Genomic DNA, 18982 nt, shown 5'->3' on the forward strand with positions numbered 1-18982 from the left:
AATTTTAACTCTCAACCCCTGCCTGCCCTTTCTCACCTGCCACGTGCAGCAGTAGTGCCTCAGTATATTTATGTATGTGTGTATGTGTGCTAGGACTATCAGTCATCCTAGTGCCTTATAGGTCCATGGCAGGGAAAGAAGAATGTATATTCAGATGATGTCTTTCACAACCTCGGGACATCCCAAAGCATTTCACAGCCAAAAGGTTACTTCTGCAGTGTAGTTACTGTTGTAGGAAAGTAGCAACCGTTTTGTGTGCAGTGACCTCCCATAGTGAAGTAATGGCTAGATCATCTGCTTTAGTAAAGTTGGCTGAGGAGCCAGGACATGGGTACAGTTGCCACCACTTCCCCTTGAGGTATTGCCATAGGATCTTTTTATGTCTTACCCGAGAGGACAGTCTAGATTATGGGACGTGAACCCTTGCCCGAAGAGGCTTGATCATTAAGTATATTCAAGACAGAGACTTTTTTTTAATCTGTGAAGGACAAAGGACTACAGGATGAAGGCAGCAATGTGGAGTTGAGGATTATGAGATAAACTATGAGCTAATTGAATGGTAGAGCAGACTTGATGGGCTGAATGGGTTTTACAGTTTGACAGAGAAAGCAAGAACAAGCATAGACAGACACAGAAATGCATAAGGTTCTGAGTCTTGATGCCCAATAGTTGGTAGAGATGGCACAGACATGATGGGGTAAATAGCCTCCTCCTGTGCCATAACCATTCAATGATATTTGACTCTGTTGTCAATGACAGGAGCACTGTGTTGCTGCCATTGATAGATCTCCCCTAAGTTACAAGTGGTTACACCTCAACGAAACATTTAACTGTCCATCATGCATATACAGGGATAGTACACGGAAAATGATATAAAACCATAAGACTTAGGAGCAGAAGTAAGCCATTCAGCCCATGTTGATCTGATAAAATTCAATTCTACTTTCTTGCCTTTTCTTCATATTTCTTGATTTCCTCATTGATTAAAAATCTACCTATATCAGCCTTGAATATACATACAATGCAGTAGATGATCAGCTTTGATCTACTTGAATGGTGAAGTGGTTCGGGGGCCACATGACCCATTCCTTCTCCTGTTTCGAATAAATACAAGCCTATCTAAATGATAAGGGTTGTCACTGTTTTGTGGTTTTTCACAGAACGAAAAGTGGAATTTTTCCCCAATAGAAAATAAGGAAAGTAAATGAAGTGAATAAATGCTCCAGTATTTTTTTGGTGGAAGTTACGATTACCTGAGTTGGTCTGACAGACAACTGGTGCAAGCATGATAGGCCAAATCACCCTCTTCTGTACTGCAACCTTTTTATGAATCTGATGAATCATGAGAAAGTTGTTTCCAATTTGTAGAGATCTCTCCAGGTCCAAGACTTGGACCTGAGAATTAGAAAATAGCATTTTGGCCACTCAAACTTGCTCCATCATTGAATAAAAGCATGGCTGATTTGCTGGTAGCCTTAAGTCGACTTTCTGCCCTTGACCACCTTGTCAATCAAAAGTTCAATAAAGAGAGGCTGGGACTTCTTTCAATAGAATGTAGGAGTTCAGGGGTGACTTACAAATCATGAGAGGCATAGATAAGGTGAATAGGAAAGGTCTTTTCCCTCGGGTTGGGGAATTCAAAACCAGCTAGGTTTAATGTGAGAGGGGAAAGTTATAAAAAGGACCTGAGGGGCAACTTTATCTGACAGAGAGTGGTGTGTTTATGGAATGAACTGTCAGAGGAAGTGATAGATGCAGGGACAGTTACAACATTTAAAAGACTTTTGGACAGCTACATGGATAAGAAAGGTTTAGAAGGATATGGGCCAAATGCAGGCAAATGTTTAATTTGGGAAACTTGGTCACATGGACAAGTTGGACTGAAGAGTCTGTTCCCCTGATATATGACTCTATAATATTATGGGTGCTGAAGTAAAAACAAAGTTCTGGAGAAACTCAGCAGGTCTGGCAACGTCTGTGGAGATTATACATTTCGGTCTGGTATGACTGATAAAGATCATATCAGACTTGAAACATTTTCGCTGTTTCTGTCTTCACAGATGCTGTATCCCTCCAGCATTCTGTTTTGTCTTTGGCATCTGTCTTAACTCTGCCATTGAGTACACCCAGCCTTTACCACTTTCTGGAGGAAACTATTCCAAGCATTAATAATTCTTGGGAAAAGAAATTCTTCCACATCTGTCTTAAATGGGCCCCCCCTCCATTTTGAAACTGTGCCCTGTTGTTCTAGATTCTTCCACAAAGGGAAACATCCCTTCAGCTTCTATTCTGTGCATGTTCGAAGTCTTTCAATAATGTTTCCGTAAGAACACCTCTCATTCTTAAACTCGAACTCCAACCCATATAGGTTCAACATGCTGAACTTTTCTTCCTTAATCACTTGAATTAGCTGAATGATTTTTTTTCCTGAGCTGCTTGCAATGCAAGTAGATCCTTTTTAAATAATGCGACCCAAATTGTACACAATACTCTAGGTGTAATCTTCCCAACACACATTACTGTTGCAGCAAGCCTCCCCTTACTCTCTTGTATAATTTAGCTCTCTGATCTGCTCACGTGCCAACTGTGACTACACCTTAAGTAAAATACTGATGTGAAACACTTAAGACTCCAAGAGTGTGTTGAAGAATTTAATTCATGAGTCAAAGCATTCAGCCTAATCAGACCTCAACAGCTTTAATAAGTATAGAACATAGAAAAGTACAGCACAGAACAGGCCCTTCAGCATCTAGTATTCCCAATGTTCCTATGAATCAACTTTCTTCAATCATAAGGATTGTCACAAATGTATACAGAGAAATTAAATGAAGGTAAACACTGTTGGTTATTCAGCAGACGTAGTCCTGTTTAGCTGCAGAGAGCTGGAACAGTCACGATGGGCCAGATAGCCTGCTATGTTACAACCATTCTACAACAGTATGACTTTTATAAAGTTTGTGAGTATGATTACAACCTTACCTATGTTCAAGAGTGGTTGAGAGCTGATATCTCCACCTGTGAGGGATCTGCCTCTGGAAAGGGTCCACGTTGGCTGTCTCTTGGCAAAAACTGACCAGGTAGAAACTGTATTAAATTATCATCAACCTGCTCTTTCCCAGAACCAGTCAGGCGACTCGGAGATGGAGGGTGGGGGAGGAACAGGAGGCAAATGAGCTGCTAATGGCCCCATTGTCTCTGAGAGGCAACATCCATGGTCGGCTCCAGGTTGATGAATGCCCATCCCCCAAAGTGGAGGCTCAGCAGTCACATGAAAATATTGCTTTACATGTGTAAATGACATAACTAGACACTCCTTGGTCAGGAGCACTGCAAGGGAGAGGGGTGGGGGGGTGGGGGAGGTGATGGAGGGAAATTGTGTATTCACAGACCAGATTCTCTATGGATTAAATAGGAAAATCAGCCAGTAAAGCCAGTGATTTTGTTTGTTACACATATGCCAATCATGGTCAAGAGTACGTGTTATGGGAAGAGCCCAGAGTTTTATATTTTGACTTGGAGACTGTTACAGCATAGATGATGTTCATTTGGACAGTCTTATCTATGTTGACCCTCTGAAGCAGCAATTCACCAAGTGTCATTCCTCTGCTGTTGCTCAGCCCTGCAAATGATCTCTTTTCAGATAATCTAATTCTTCCTTTGAAAGGCTTGTCTGAACCTGCCTCAACTTCATTCATGCAACAAGTTCCAGATCCTAACCGCTTGCTGTGTCATAAAGGTGTCACCATTGCTAGTTTTTCTGTCTACCTTAAAAGTTTTGCATTCTCTCTGTCACTCCTTCACCAATGACAACAGTTTCTCCATATTTGCTTGTCCAGATCCCTCATGAGTTTGAACATCTTGATCAAATATTCTCTCAACCTCCTTTTTGTCGAGTTAACATTTGCAACTTAGAGTTATAGAGATGTACAGCATGGAAGCAGTCACTTTGATCCAAATTGTTCATGCCAACCAGATCAACAAATCTAGTCCCATTTGCCAGCATTTGGCCATTAAACCCTTCCTATCATTGTAGCCATCCGGATGCATTTTAAATGTTGTAATTGTGCCAGCCTCCACTAGTTCGTCTGGCAGCTCATTCCATACATGCACCACCCCCGGCATGAAAAAGTTGCCCCTTCAGTCTCTTTTAAATCTTTCCCATCTCGCCGTAAACCTATGCCCTCCAGCTTTGGATTCCCCACTCCTGGGGGGGAAAAAAACCTTGTCTACTTTCCCTATCCTCATGATTTTATAAACTTCTATAAATAAGGTAACTTCCCTTATCTCTTGATGCTCCAGGGAAAATATCCCTAGCCTATTCAGCCTCTCCCTATAGCTCAAAACCTCCAACCCTGGCAATGTCCTTGTAAATCTTTTCTGAACCCTTTCAAGTTTCACAACATCCTTCCTATTAGCAGGAAGACCAGAATTACATGCAGTATTCCAAAAGTGGCCTAAGAGATGTCCTGTACAGCTGCAACATGACCATCCAACTCCTATACTCAATGCTCTGACTAATAAAGGCAAGCGTACCAAACACCACCTTTGCTATCCTATCTACCTGAGATAACACTTTCAAGAAACTATGAACCTGCACTACAAGGTCTCTCTATTCAGCAACACCTTCCAGGATCTTACCATTAAGTGTATAAGTACTGCCCTGACTTGCCTTTCGAAAATGCAGCACCTCACATTATCTAAATTACACTCCATCTGCCAATCCTTAGGCCATCTCATCAAGATCCCATTGTAGACTTTGCTGTCCGCTACAACTCCAATTTTGGTGTCATCTGCAAATGTACTAACCATATCTCCAATGTTCACATCCAAATCATTTGTATAAATCTCTTATCTTCCTTTGCAACCAAAGTTCCTCATCCTTGCAGTCACGGGTCTGAAGTGACATGTAGGCCAGACCAGGTGGTAATAGCAGACTTTCTTTCCAAAAGGACATCTGCGAATCAGATGGGTTTTCATGACAGTCAATAGTAGACACGTGGTCACAATTAGACTAACGTTTTATTTCTGATTTATTTTCATAAGTTAATTCCACCTTCTGGAATGGTAAGAATCCCCCCCTAGGATGCCAGCATGTTATCCTGGGGTACTAGATTACTATAAGACCATGTCAGCCATTCAGCCCATCAAGCCTCCACCATTTAATGAGATCATAGCTGATCTGATAATTTTCAATTCCACTTTTTTGCCTTCTTCCCTATAACCCTAGGTTCCCTTCATGCTAAAAGAAATCTATCTCTTTCAACCTTAAATACATTTAATGACCCAGACTCTACAGCTTTCTGTGGTAATGAATTTCACAGATTCACTCCACTGGGAGAATAAATTCCTTATCATCTCTGCTGATGATCTGGAGATGCCGGTGTTGGACTGGGGTGTACAAAGTTAAAAATCACACATCACCAGGTTATAGTCCCAACAGATTTAATTGGAAGCACTAGCTTTCGGAGCACCGCTCCTTAATCAGGTGGCACAACCACCTGAAGGAGCAGCATAGAGACATAGAGATGTACAGCATGGAAACAGACCCTTCGGTCCAACCCGTTCATGCAGACCAGATATCCCAATCCAATCTAGTCCCACCTGCCAGCACCAGGCCCATATCCCTCCAAACCCTTCCTATTCATATACCTATCCAAATGTCTCTTAAATGTTGCAATTGTACCAGCCTCCACCACATCCTCCGGCAACTCATTCCATACACGTACTACCCTCAGCGTGAAAAAGTTGCCCCTTAAGTCTCTTTTATATATTTCCTCTCATCCTAAACCTATGCCCTCTAGTTCTGGACTCCCTGACCCCAGGGAAAAGACTTTGTCTACTTATTCTATCCATGCTCCTCATAATTTTGTAAACCTCTATAAGGTCACCCCTCAACTTCTGACGCTCCAGGGAAAACAGCCCCAGCCTGTTCAGCCTCTCCCTCTAGCTCAGATCCTCCAACTCTGGCAACATCCTTGTAAATCTTTTCTGAACCCTTTCAAGTTTCACAACATCTTTCCGATAGGAAGGAGACCAGAATTGCTCACAATATTCCAACAGTGTCCTAACCAATGTCCTGTACAGCCGCAACATGGCCTCCCAACTCCTGTACTCAATACTCTGACTAATAAAGTAAAGCATTCCAAACGCCTTCTTCACAATCCCATCTACCTGCGACTCCACTTTCAAGGAGCTATGAACCTGCACTCCAAGGTCTTTTTGTTCAGCAACACTCCCTAGGACCTTACCATTAAGTGTATAAGTCCTGCTAAGATTTGCTTTCCCAAAATGCAGCACCTCGTATTTATCTGAATTAAACTCCATCTGCCACTTCTCAGCCCATTGGCCCATCTGGTCCAGATTCTGTTGTAATCTGAGGTAACCCTCTTCACTGTCCACTACACCTCCAATTTTGGTGTCATCTGCAAACTTACTAACTGTACCTCTTATGCTCGCATCCAAATCATTTATGTAAATGACCAAAAGTAGAGGTCCCAGCACCGATCCTTGTGACACTCCACTGGTCACAGGCCTCCAGTCTGAAAAACAACTCTCCACCACCACCCTCTGTCTTCTACCTCTGCACTCCAAAAGCTAGTGCTTCCAATTAAACCTATTGGACTATAACCTGATGTTGTGATTTTTAACTTTGTACATCATCTCTACTAGTCTAGTAACATTAATACTGCACTGCAATGTTTCCTAATCATCATCCATAACACAACTTGCTTTTTTATTGTACTGTATGCCCCTCTTAATAAACCCAGGATGCTTTATTTTTGTCTCTTCTCCTCCTGAATCCCTAACTTCTCTTGTGCTCCCAGAGGGTTGAATGCCACAGGTATCACTGTTGCTTGTGTGCCAGCCTGAAGCTGACTCTTTGAAGACATGTTCCCCATTTGCTAAGAGTAGGACCATTTGAGGGCCAGGGGAGGCCTCCCAGACCTGCGTCAGAAAGACCTCTTGGAAATCAGTGATTGATCTCCTCAATGCTGAGACAGTGTGGAGTTGGAAGCAAGTGCGAAGGATGGTGGATTGGTGGTTAGAGGTGGTGGGAGTTTTCTCACACAAAAATATGTAAAGCCAGTCCTATCCCTTCTTCCATTGTGGCAATGGGAAACTCATCAACCATTGTGGTTTGTGAGGCTGAAAGATTGCAACTGCTACATGTGGTGTTGCCAGATTGAATCACATTGAAACAAACAGGTCAAAAGAAGTAAAGAATATACAGAGTGCCTTTCACAGCCTCAGAGTGCTTCAAAGTTCTTTGTGGTTAATGGCACACCTCCAATTTAGGAATGTCTGACTTACAAACGCTTGTATTTATGAGCATGATCCCACACATGGTCGTAAAATTTAAATGCCCATGATAAGAACATTTCCCATACTTCGAAATGGCTGCTTTCTGTTGTCCTGTATTGAGCTCTGATTTGTGAACACACAGATTTGTAAATGGACTCCAGAAGAGAACCCATTCACACCTGGTCCTACCTATATCTTTGATAAGAGTTTCCTGTTGATGCAAGGAGAGGAAGGAATGGGATTGATCTTGGAAGTCTTTGTGCAAGAAGCTTCCCCCACAACCTCCATGGGCACCATCCTTTGCATTTGCTGCTTACTCATATTGTCTCCCAGATCAGTATTGGGGAATGGGCAATTGATCTACTCGGAGGCTTTTCGGGATAGAGTTCTGGGAGCTCCATTGGCACTTTGTAAGCTACTCCCCAAGTACCACTTTCATAAAGCAGTGACTAACAGTTTATTTTAACAGGGCAAGACTCCACAGATACTGTTCTGGCAAAATACTTTACTCAAAACATCAACTTTATTAATCTGTCCACACAGGCTGCCAGACCCACTGAATATTTCCAATACTTTGTTTCCACTTTGGATTTCCAGCCACCACAATATTTTGCTTTTCTTAGTCTGTTTTCAGGATGTTCGTTGAGAGAGAAATACCATGAAAACCACTGGCTAAGTCATGTTACACCTTATATAAAGTCTTCGTTAGACCACATTGATACCTGTTTTACTGAAAGGATACGGAGGCACTAGAGAAAATGTGGAAACCATTTCTTATTTTAGTACCAGAACTAGGCTAGTTTTTTTTTGGTATCTGGTAAATGGTGAAAGTCTATTCTATATCTAAGCATTACAGAATGGTATACAATAATCAAATATTTGAAAAAGGAAACAAATAATCAAATAAATTATTTATGTAGTTAAAATGACTTATTGAAAACTTAGCACGTAATGTGTCACAGCTGCAGCATGTGGGTACCTCTGGATGCCAGGACGATCCAGGGCAAAGATAACTATTTGTATATATTTACAGCTGGAATAGCTTCAGCTCAGCGTTTGAGTTGCAGGCTGAACGACAGACACTGACACATCAGGAAGGGGACATTTGTGGGCGGCACGGTGGCATAGTGGTTAGCACTGCTGCCTCCCAGCGCCAGAGACCCGGGTTCAATTCCCGACTCAGGCGACTGACTGTGTGGAGTTTGCATATTCTCCCAGTGTCTGCGTGGGTTTCCTCCGGGTGCTCCGGTTTCCTCCCACACTCCAAAGATGTGCGGGTCAGGTGAATTGGCTATGCTAAATTGCCCGTAGTGTTAGGTAAAGGGGTAAATGTAGGGTAATGTGTGGGTTGTGCTTCGGCGGGTCGGTGTGGACTTTTTGGGCCGAAGGGCCTGTTTCCACACTGTAAGTAATATAATCTAATCTAATCTTGACCTGCATAGAGGAGGTCCCACCCCTTAGAATTGGGTCTTCTGTTTTGGTCAGGGAAAGGAGGATTTGTTAGTGAGACAGGTAAAGCGTCTCAGAGAGGAGCAGTGCAGGAGTCTTAACTTTTGCAATTGTCCAACAGGTTCTGAGGTTCTTTATTTGTTTGGATGAGAGAAGGCTGCAGGTGGATACGATAACATGGCACCATGGTAGGGGAGGCTATTCGCATAGGAGGGAATAAAAAGGACTATAGTCTTAGTAGGATGTGGTACAATGAAGGGGAGAGACAATTCTGTGCAGACATCAGCGTGAGTTCAGAAGGTTCAGGGATGGACAAAAATGTTCAGCAGGAGAGGGAGGATCCATATGTTGTGGTCTCCATGAGTACCAGTGACATAGGCAGGACAAAGAAGGAGGTTCTGCTTGGACAGAATGAGAAACTAGGACCAAATTGAGCAGCTGAACCACAAAGATAATGACCTCTAGATTATTCCTGGATCCAAATACCAATTGGTTGGGGAAAAAAATAAGATAAATGAAATAATCACGTGGCTCAGTGACTGGTATGGGAGAAGTGGGTTGCAGTTTGTGGATGAATGAAATCAGTGTTGAGGAAAGTGGGTTTCTGCATTGTTGAGACAAACCTAGTTGTGTTAGGACCAGCATTTTAGCAAACTGTATAACTAGGGACATAAAATAGGCTTTAAACTAAACAGTGAGAGCGAGGGATCGAGCTTATAGGTCCATGTAATAAATCTAGAGGTAGAGTTAAGGTAAAATAGTCACATTGAAAATTAGAGAAATATTAGAATGGTAGGAAGGAACAGAGAGTATACCTAAGAATACACAAAATGACCCTCAGATTTATTACTATTTCTGGCTACTTTAGATGCTTTTTTTAAGAATTCATAACTTCCTTTGTGAGACTACATGACATCCTGAATACGGTGTGGAGTTTTTGTTTTTGGAAAGATGTAAATGATATTGGAGTGGAAATGTATAATGAGAAAAAGTTGGATAGACAGTTTATTTCCAGAGTTCTGAACAGTTTTGACAAGGGAGACGTGGATTGTTTTCTATTGTGGGTGAGTTCAAAATTAGGGGCCATTGTTAAACAAGTAGAAGTTGCCTCTGGTCATTGAATATTCTTCAGGCAGAGTTAGATTGAGTTTTGTTAGGCAAGAGAATGGAGGATTATTGGATTTGGAGGAGAATGTTGAATTTGAACCAAAAAATGGATCTGCCATGGCTTTATTAAATGATGCAGCCTCAAGGGGTTGAATGGCCAGCTGCTCCAAATTTGTGTGTTTGTATGAACGGTTATAACGCACTGAAAGGATTGAACAGATTGAAACTGAGACTAGCTTTAAATTCAATTTTAGCTGATGAATTTGACTCCACATTTCCAGAGTCTGGACCACTGGATTACATGTCCAGTGACATTACCATTATGCTACCATATCCCTGAATTTACAGCATCTGTTGATTACATATCATTTGGTTCAAAGAGCTCGGAAGAAATACAGGAAGGAACACGAGTTGGCCATTGAACCTCATCTGCATTTTAATTTTTCTCACCTATCTCCTATTTTTAAGATCCGCACGGTGGCTCAGTGGTTAGCACTAATGCCTCACAGTGCCAGAGACCTAGGATTGATCAATTCCACCCTCGGGCAACTGTCTGTGTTGAGTTTACACATTCTTGCTGTCTGGGTTTCCTTTGGGTGCGCTGGATTCCTCCCACAGTCCATGAGAAATGCAGGGATAGGGTGGGGTCTTGGTGGGATGCTGTTTGGAGGGGTACTGTGGACTCAGAGTCGAATAACCTGCTTCCACCACTGTAGGGAATCTGAGTCAGATATGTTCTGCTCACTTCAGCATCTTAAACTAACTCTGAGGCTTGAAGATTTGACTGCTGAATAACAACAATACCCTGAGGCAGATGGAATCCCTACTGAAATTTGGCACAAATATACTTGAGATGGCAGACAGCTTTGATTGATTGCAGTAGCTGTGGAGGAATCTCCACACTGTCTAACATTGGGAAGATCATTGGAAAGAACCTCCCTCGGAACATCTTTCAGGACCATTGCGCGGCTTCCTCCCATTGAAGCATGCCACAAACATGAGGATCACTGCACTGCCAATTTAAAAGATGTGGAAGGAACAGCACCGACTGCTGTTCACAGCCTCTATTATCACCCCGATGAGAGCCTTTGACTGTTGACTGTGATGGCATCTCCTCCTCACACAGCTGCAGAAAGTTTCTGCCCAACATTCACCTTTTCCCAAGAGGTTCACTCTAAGGTGGCTTACAGCCTTAGCAAAAATTGTAAATGAATTAAATTTCCTTAGGCCCTTTAAATACTTAAACCCCTCCAAACTGAACATCTCCCATTAATAGGGCTATATCTCTGCAAATTCCATCTGCATGTTTTACCAATAATTGGGATTAAATACATGCAATATTCTATTCTCACCACTTGGTGTGCTCTTTTTCATATGCTCATTTCTGAACCTGAAGATAATGATAATTTAGAGCAGGCCGCCGAGAATTGGATACAAATTAAATTTGGGTCCCGGCAGCACTGGTTTGGATGTAAACTACACCCATGTTGGAAAACTTAACTGTCCAGGGAAAGGGAGATTAGTCCCCTTGGAACCTTTCTCCAAAAGTCAACACCTAGGGAGAGCAAATTGTTAAAGAGAAAACAACTACTAAATTAACTAAGTCTTTTACTGTCTTCACTGAAGTGGAAACAATCTGTATACAATTAGCAAAGAAGTGTTTCCTGTTGCATCATCTATTCACAAAACAAATATTTGGTTTCTTGTGATGGTGTCGTTCTGTTTTATTCTTTGGAGTTATCCTTGCTAGTTTCTTCATAGTAAATGCTCTGTCCTTTTAATTAACTATTGACTATTTTATTACATAGAAACTCAATGGTTACAGCAGAGGTGGTGGCCATTCAGCTTTCAACAGTAATTCAGCTAGAACCCATGCCCATTACTCTGCACACAATCCTATTATAGATTATTTGAATGAAGCCATGATTGTGTGTTTCATTTGCATTCTCTCACATCCTGCATACTCCAGATCCTAGTCACTCACTGCATTAAAAGGTTTTTTTATGTCACACATCACTTTAAATTGGTCCTGTCTGGTTCTTGACCCTCTGACATAAGAAACATCTTTTCCCTCATCTATTTTATTGAAATCTCTTAGGAAATCCCCACACTTCATTTCTTGAAAGCATTCTCTGAACAGACAGACATAAGCTTCCTGTCTCCAATTATAAGATGGCATAGAGTAACAGAGATGTAAAGCATGGAAACAGACCCTTTGGTCCAACTCTCCTATGCTGACCAGATATCCTAAATAAATCTAGTCCCATTTGCCTATATCCCTGAAAAGAGGGAGAATAGCTATTTGGATACAAAACTGGCTCGAAGGTAGAAGACAGAGGGTGGCTGTGGAGGGTTGTTTTTCAGACTGGAGGCTTGTGACCAGTGGTGTGCTGCAAGGATCGGTGCTGGGCCCAGTACTTTTCACCATTAATATAAATGATTTGGATATGAACATAGAAGGTATAGTTAGTAAATTTGCAGATGACACCAAAATTGGAGGTGTGGACAGAGAAGAAGGTTATCTCATATTACAGTGGGATCTTGATCAGATGGGCCAATGGGCTGAGAAGTGGCAGATGGAGTTTAATTTCAATAAATGCGAGGTGCTGCAATTTGGGAAAGCAAATCTTAGCAGGACTTATACACTTAATGGTAAGGTCCTAGGGAGTGTTGCTGAACAATGAGACCTTGGAGTGCAGGTTCACAGCTCCTTGAAAGTACAATCACAAGTAGATAGGATAGTGAAGACGGCGTATGGTATGCTTTCCTTTATTGGTCAGAGTATTGAGTACAGGAGTTGGTACATCATTTTGCAGCTGTACAGGACGTTGGTTAGGTCACTTTTGGGATATTGCATACAGTTCTGGTCTTCCTATCAGAAGGATGTTGTGAAACTTGAAAGGGTTCAGAAAAGATTTACAAGGATGTTGTCAGGGTTGGAGGATTTGAGCTACAGGGAGAGGCTGAATAGCTGGGGCTGTTTTCCCTGGAATGACGAAGGCTGAAGGGTGACCTTAGAGGTTACTGAGTTTTGAGAAGATTTGTAGCTCAGGTTGAAGTTCTGGATGTAGGTTTGCTCATCTTTAGTGAGCCTCTGGATGAAGCACTGCTGATGTTTCCTACTTTCTATTTATATGTTTGGGTTTCTTTGGGGTGACGTCATTTCCTGTCCTTTTTCTCATGGGGTGGTAAATATAGAAGCAATCATTCCCAATATCCATAAACGAAGCTGCATCAGAACATTATTTCAATGAGCCACCACACACTGCAGCACAGAGGAACTACGCAGAGGAAAATCACCTATACCGTGTATTAGCAAAGAATAGGTACCCAATGAACACAGCCTGCCGATTTCTCAGCAACAAACCCAAACAAGCAGACAAAATGCATCCAGAAACCCTAGCCACTGTCCCCCAAGTCAAAGACATCTCAGAAATTACTGGCAGACTACTCAGACCCCTTGGCATCATAGTAGCCCACAAACCTACCAACACACTAAAACAGCAACTAATGAACTTGAAATACCTTAGACAACAAGCAAAACTAATGTCATTGATAAAATACTGTGGAAGAACTGTTACAAACACTACACCGGACAAATAGGCAGACAACTAGCCACAAATGACATGACCCTCTCTCACTAGTTTCCTTACATTTGGATAAGGACGGACACCACTTCGACTGGGACAACACATCCATCCTAGGACAAGCCAAATGGAGACACGCACGAGAATTCCGAGAAGCATAGCATTCCAACTGGAACTCGATCAACAAACATTGACTTGGACCCCATTAACCACTGCCTGAGAAAAAGAACAGGAAATGACATCACCATAGGAAATGATATCAACCCACACATATAAATAGAAAACAGGAAACATCAGCAGTGCTTCGTCTGGAGGCTCACTGAAGATGTTACCTAGCATGGTGATGAAACATCTGAAAATGAACCTTTGAGCTCAGTGAGCAAATCTACATCCAGAACCTTATAAGAGGTTTATAAAATCATGAGGGGCATGGATAGGATAAGTAGACAAAGTCTTTTTCCTGGGGTGGGGGGGGGGGGGGGGAGTCCAGAACTAGAGAGCACAGATTTAGGGTGAGAGGGGAAAGATACAAAAGGGACGTAAAGGGCAACTTTTTCACGCAGAGGATGTTGCATGTATGGCATGAGCTGCCAGAGGAAGTGGTGGCGGCTGGTACAATTGCAACATTTCAAAGGCATCCGGATGTGTATATGAATAGGAAGGGTTTGGAGGGACATGGGCCAAGATCAAGTTGGGATATTTGGTCGGCTGGATGAGTTGGACTGAAGGGTCTGTTTCCGTACTGTACATATCAATGACTGTATTCATATACTCATCCGGGTGTCTTTTAAATGTAATTGTACCACCCACATGAATTCCTCCATTCTACATATGCATCAACCCTCTGCCCCATAGTTGCTTCTTAGGATTCTTAAATCTTTTCCCTCCCACTTAAACCTATGCCCTCTAGATTTGGACCAGAGTGGCACAGTATTCCAAAAATGGCCTTACCAATAACTGCAACCAACCAATAAAGCATACCAAACACCACCTTCACTATTCTATCTATAAGTGACTCCACTTTCGCAGAATTATGAACCTGCACTCCAATACTGTGTGCGATTCTGGTTTTCCTCCTATCAGGAGGATGTTGTCAGGTTTGGAGCTAAAGGGAGGCTAAATGGGCTGGGGATGTCTTACCTGGAGCTTCAGATGCTGAGGGGTGACCTTATAGAGGTTTATAAAATCACGAGGGGCACGGATAGGATAAATAGACAAGGTCTTTTTCTTGGGGTGAGCAGAGACCAAAACGAGAGGGCATAGAGGGGGGAATAATTTAAAAGGGAGCCAAGGGGCAACCTTTTCATGCAGAGGGTGGTGTGTGTGGGATCGAGGCTGGTACAGTTACAACATTTAAAAGGCATCTGGATGGGTATATGAATAGGAAGGGTTTTGAAGGATATGGGCCAAGTGCTGGCAATAGGGACGAGATTAGTTTAGGATATATAGTCAGTTTAGAAGAGTTAGACCAAAGGGTCTGTTTCCATGCTGTACATCTATGACCCATTTATTCCAACTCTTATTTGTCTGCCAATCAGTTTATATATATTTAATTGTGTTTGTTTGGAGTATTGCTGAAAGCAACATCTGTACTCATCCCAGCAATTCACAAGAATATCAGTTTGAGGTGGAAAGAAAATCAAAATCTGTTTTGCATGAGATTAGTTGTCAAGTTGACTCTGATTGGAAAATGCTCCAGTCAATGCCTCTACTAATGGTAATGATGATTGACAATTAACTGTCAACCTTTGCTTAAATGAGCAACAAGGCAGATTGACACCAATTGGTGGAAGCATTACCCTGAGAAATAAACCAGCAAATGGCTGCAACTTATTTGTTGAGTTGAAACAGGCATCACAGCAAGCCCAAAGTAGTGTTAAAATTCTTCCCACACCCAGGATTATCCAGAAATTGTCATCCATTTGCAGAATCACATCTAACTTTGGACAGTGCATGATGGGTACAGCTTTTAGTCCAAAACATCGATTCTCCTGCTCCTCAGATGCTGCCTGACCTGCTGCGCTTTTCTAGTACCACACACTCGACAGTCAAGACTTCAGCTGTTCAGAAACAAGACTAGTTACTGTACCTACAGGGCATTTTTTGAGGTGTTGAGGCATGTTGAATTTCTGGTTTTACCATCTTCCCACAAAAACAAATTAGATCAGGATAAGTGAAAGTAAATTCTGGTTAAGTTGCAAATGCAAAACAGGTGGCAGCTATATTTGCTGCTGCCGACAATAACTTTCTTGGGCCTCAAATTAGTCAGTTTCTCAAGCCTCACACTCTGCTGAACCCCTGATCATTTGCTCTTTGATTGGAACATAGGGCTGCAGAGCAGGAGGTTCTTTAAAGCCGACTCCATTTGGCTAAGCTGGTAGCCTCAACTATGTTGTCACCTTAAAAACTAACTCTGCCTGGAATAAGTTGAATGAACAAGCCTCCACTGTTTTCTGGGGAAAAGAATCCCATAGGTTAATAACCTTTAAAGAAAAAGAATTCAGTCTGAAAAAGTATACTGCTTATGTTTATAATGTATCCCCTAGTTCTAGTAAGTCACTTCTCATTTTCCAAATTCCAGTGGGTAAGGTCCAGCCTGCTCACCTTTTCTTCACAAAATATGCTAATAAATTGAGTGAACCTTCTCTGAACTGTATCTAACTCAAATATGGACACCAAAGTTACACTGAGTACTTCAGATCATCAATCAATCTTGGACTCTTCTGAACCTGTAGTATTCCTTCTATTCTATAACTTGCAATTCTGTAAAGCTTTGATATCACTCTTCTTGCATTGATCGATGTTTCTGCAATAGTAGAACCATCAAACAATCAGTGGAACCTTTTCACAAGTTAAACTGAAAGATGCCACTTTTACCAAAGTAGGTGTGTGCTGATTGCCCTCAAAGTCATGCCTCAATATTTTTCTAACTTCTACCAGAAATCAAAGCAACTGCCAATGGTTGGCTTAACAGTGTCACATGGAATTGAATCTTAAATGGTATGAAGGTACAAGGTAATATAATTTTGGCAGGAGCATATGGAAAACTTCCTTTATTAGTCAAGGCATCGAAGACAAAAAGGTGGTTATGATGGCAGTTGGGCCACAGCTGGAAAACCAGAGCGTTGTTTTAAGGTGAGAAGCAGGAAGTTTGAGGGGATTTGATAAATGCTTAATGACTGATGCAGATACAATGGGCCAAAGGTCCTCTTTCCACACTGTAAAAGTTCTTTGCTAGTGAATTACACTGCCTGCTTCTCACATCAGAACTTGCCCCATCTTGTGTGTAACCTAGGCTCTATCCCATTATCAAAAGGCATACAAGCAGGAACTGCGACTTCAATACAACACGGCTAGTGTTTACACAACCATCAACACTCCCCAAAAAGCACACCACAAGCTAAGCAATTACTTGAAAGCATTGCAGTTTAGGAATTCATGTGTTGAATGTGCCCACACATCCTGACAAGCAAAAGACCATATAACCCATTTTACTGACTTATGACACAAGGTAAACCACTGTGACAAGCTGATTGATCTGATCACAAACAATATTTTCAGAACACTTTGAATGTAATGGAGTATAATTAAGGCAATTTAGAACAGGATTATGACAGACAAAAGATTAGGTCAAATGATCGAAAGCTTGATCAGACAACTAAATTGTAAGAAGCATCTGAAAGGAGGAAAGTGAGTCAATCATGGAGGAACAAAAATAGAAACTGCTGGAAAAGCTCAGTAGGTCTGGCAGCATCTGTGGAGAGAAATCAGAGTTAACCTTTTGACCAGAAACATTAACTCCAATTCCCCTCCACAGAAGCTACCAGACCTGAGCTTTTCCAGCAGTGTCTGTTTTTGTTTCTGATTTACAGTATCTGCAGTTCTTTTGGTTTTTACTGAATCAGGGAGGGTTAGGGAGTGGATTTCAGAGCTTAACAGCTCTGGTCAAGAAAGGCACAGCCACCAATAGTGGAGCAATTACAGTTGGGAGTATCTGAGTGACCATAATCAGAGAAGTGCTGATAAACGTGGGAGGGTTCAGGTGCTGGAAATTAAAGTGACAGCAAGAAGGGCAAGGTCAAAGAGGCATTTGAAAGTAAGAATACATTGCCTATCCAGGAAACAATGTAAACCAGTGAGCACAGGAACTTGTTGCAAGACATAGGCAGCAGTCTGTCAAATGTCCAAGTTCAGGATGGGTAGAATGTGGAACACAAGCCAGCAGAATGTTGGAACAGTGGAATCTAGAAGTAATTAGGGTAGGTGCATGAAGAGTGTTACACAAAAATGTTTATAACATGTGCAGGATTAAACAATTATGCCTAGCCACCAATATGATAATCCAAACAAATGGAAAAAGATAGAGGCAAAAAAATCAGTTTCAGAAACCCAGGTATGAATTTATTTTTTTTACATTTCAAACTATGTACATTTGCTTCAGTTCTCACTTGTTCTCCCCCCACTCCCCCGACATCCCCTTCATATTCACAAAAGAACGCAAAGGTTTGAAAGACTTGTGAAAAGGCAGTATTCACAGGGCTCCCTAATCTCTGGTTTTGGGGCGGGGGGGATTTTTTTTTAAAAAGCAGGGAGAAGTTTAAAGTTTACTGCGTAGTGGGCCTTCCAATGAACAAAAAAAGTACAAGTTATCATACAGCAGAGATGTAAGCAAAATATCTACAAAGCTCAAAGACTATGCACAACATTTTTTTTTAAAAAGTACATTATACACCTGCACCCTCACTCTTTCCCCCCCACCCCCCAGTATTCATGACAGATAATCGTTGGTAAAATTAAAATCAACCACAGGCCTGTGCAAATAAGTCAAACTTCTATTCACATCCCCCCCCCCCCCCCCCCTCCCCAAAACAAACACAAAAATAAGTCCTTCATCTGCCAGATTCCTGGATGATCTCCAGAAAGTATAATGTGGCATGGCGCAAAAACTAGACAGTTTAAAATACACACTTCCACACCCTTGAAGAGTGCAGAATTAAGTTAGCTTATGTAACAAGTGGTGCTTCATATCTGATCAAGTAACAGCCTTGGATGAGCTTACGGTTCATCAGTCCCACGATCTTTGTCCTATTCAAAAATAGTTGAACACAACGGAGTACAAAATGAATCAGCATTTTTTTTTAAAAGCAGCATAGCTGAGCCCAGATCAATGCACGACCTCCATGGCCAGGGTTTTTGGTGGGGCCAGTAGTCAGTGCAGCACCCCAAATAGTGACCCGTGCAGCAGTTGATGTGTTTTGTCCTGTGCTCATCTTTCCAGAAATCTCAAGGGCTTTCCACTTGTGGTGATGTCAGTGCTGCCACCAAGCCTGCAGCAATGCTGGGGGCCCGTGAAGTTTCCATAAAGCCACATTGTTACCTCATTAGGGTAACTTAAGTACAAATAGCTCATTTGACTTAAGAACAGTGAACAAAGCAATTATACATTCCTTTGCATCCACATCTGGGCTGTTTCTGAAGAAAAGACCTAGAGTTGGACAGCGATTGGCTAAAGTACTGGTAGATGTGGATTGGTCATG

Source organism: Chiloscyllium punctatum, chromosome 21 (genome assembly GCF_047496795.1).
Source record: "Chiloscyllium punctatum isolate Juve2018m chromosome 21, sChiPun1.3, whole genome shotgun sequence".
NCBI lineage: Eukaryota > Metazoa > Chordata > Chondrichthyes > Orectolobiformes > Hemiscylliidae > Chiloscyllium > Chiloscyllium punctatum.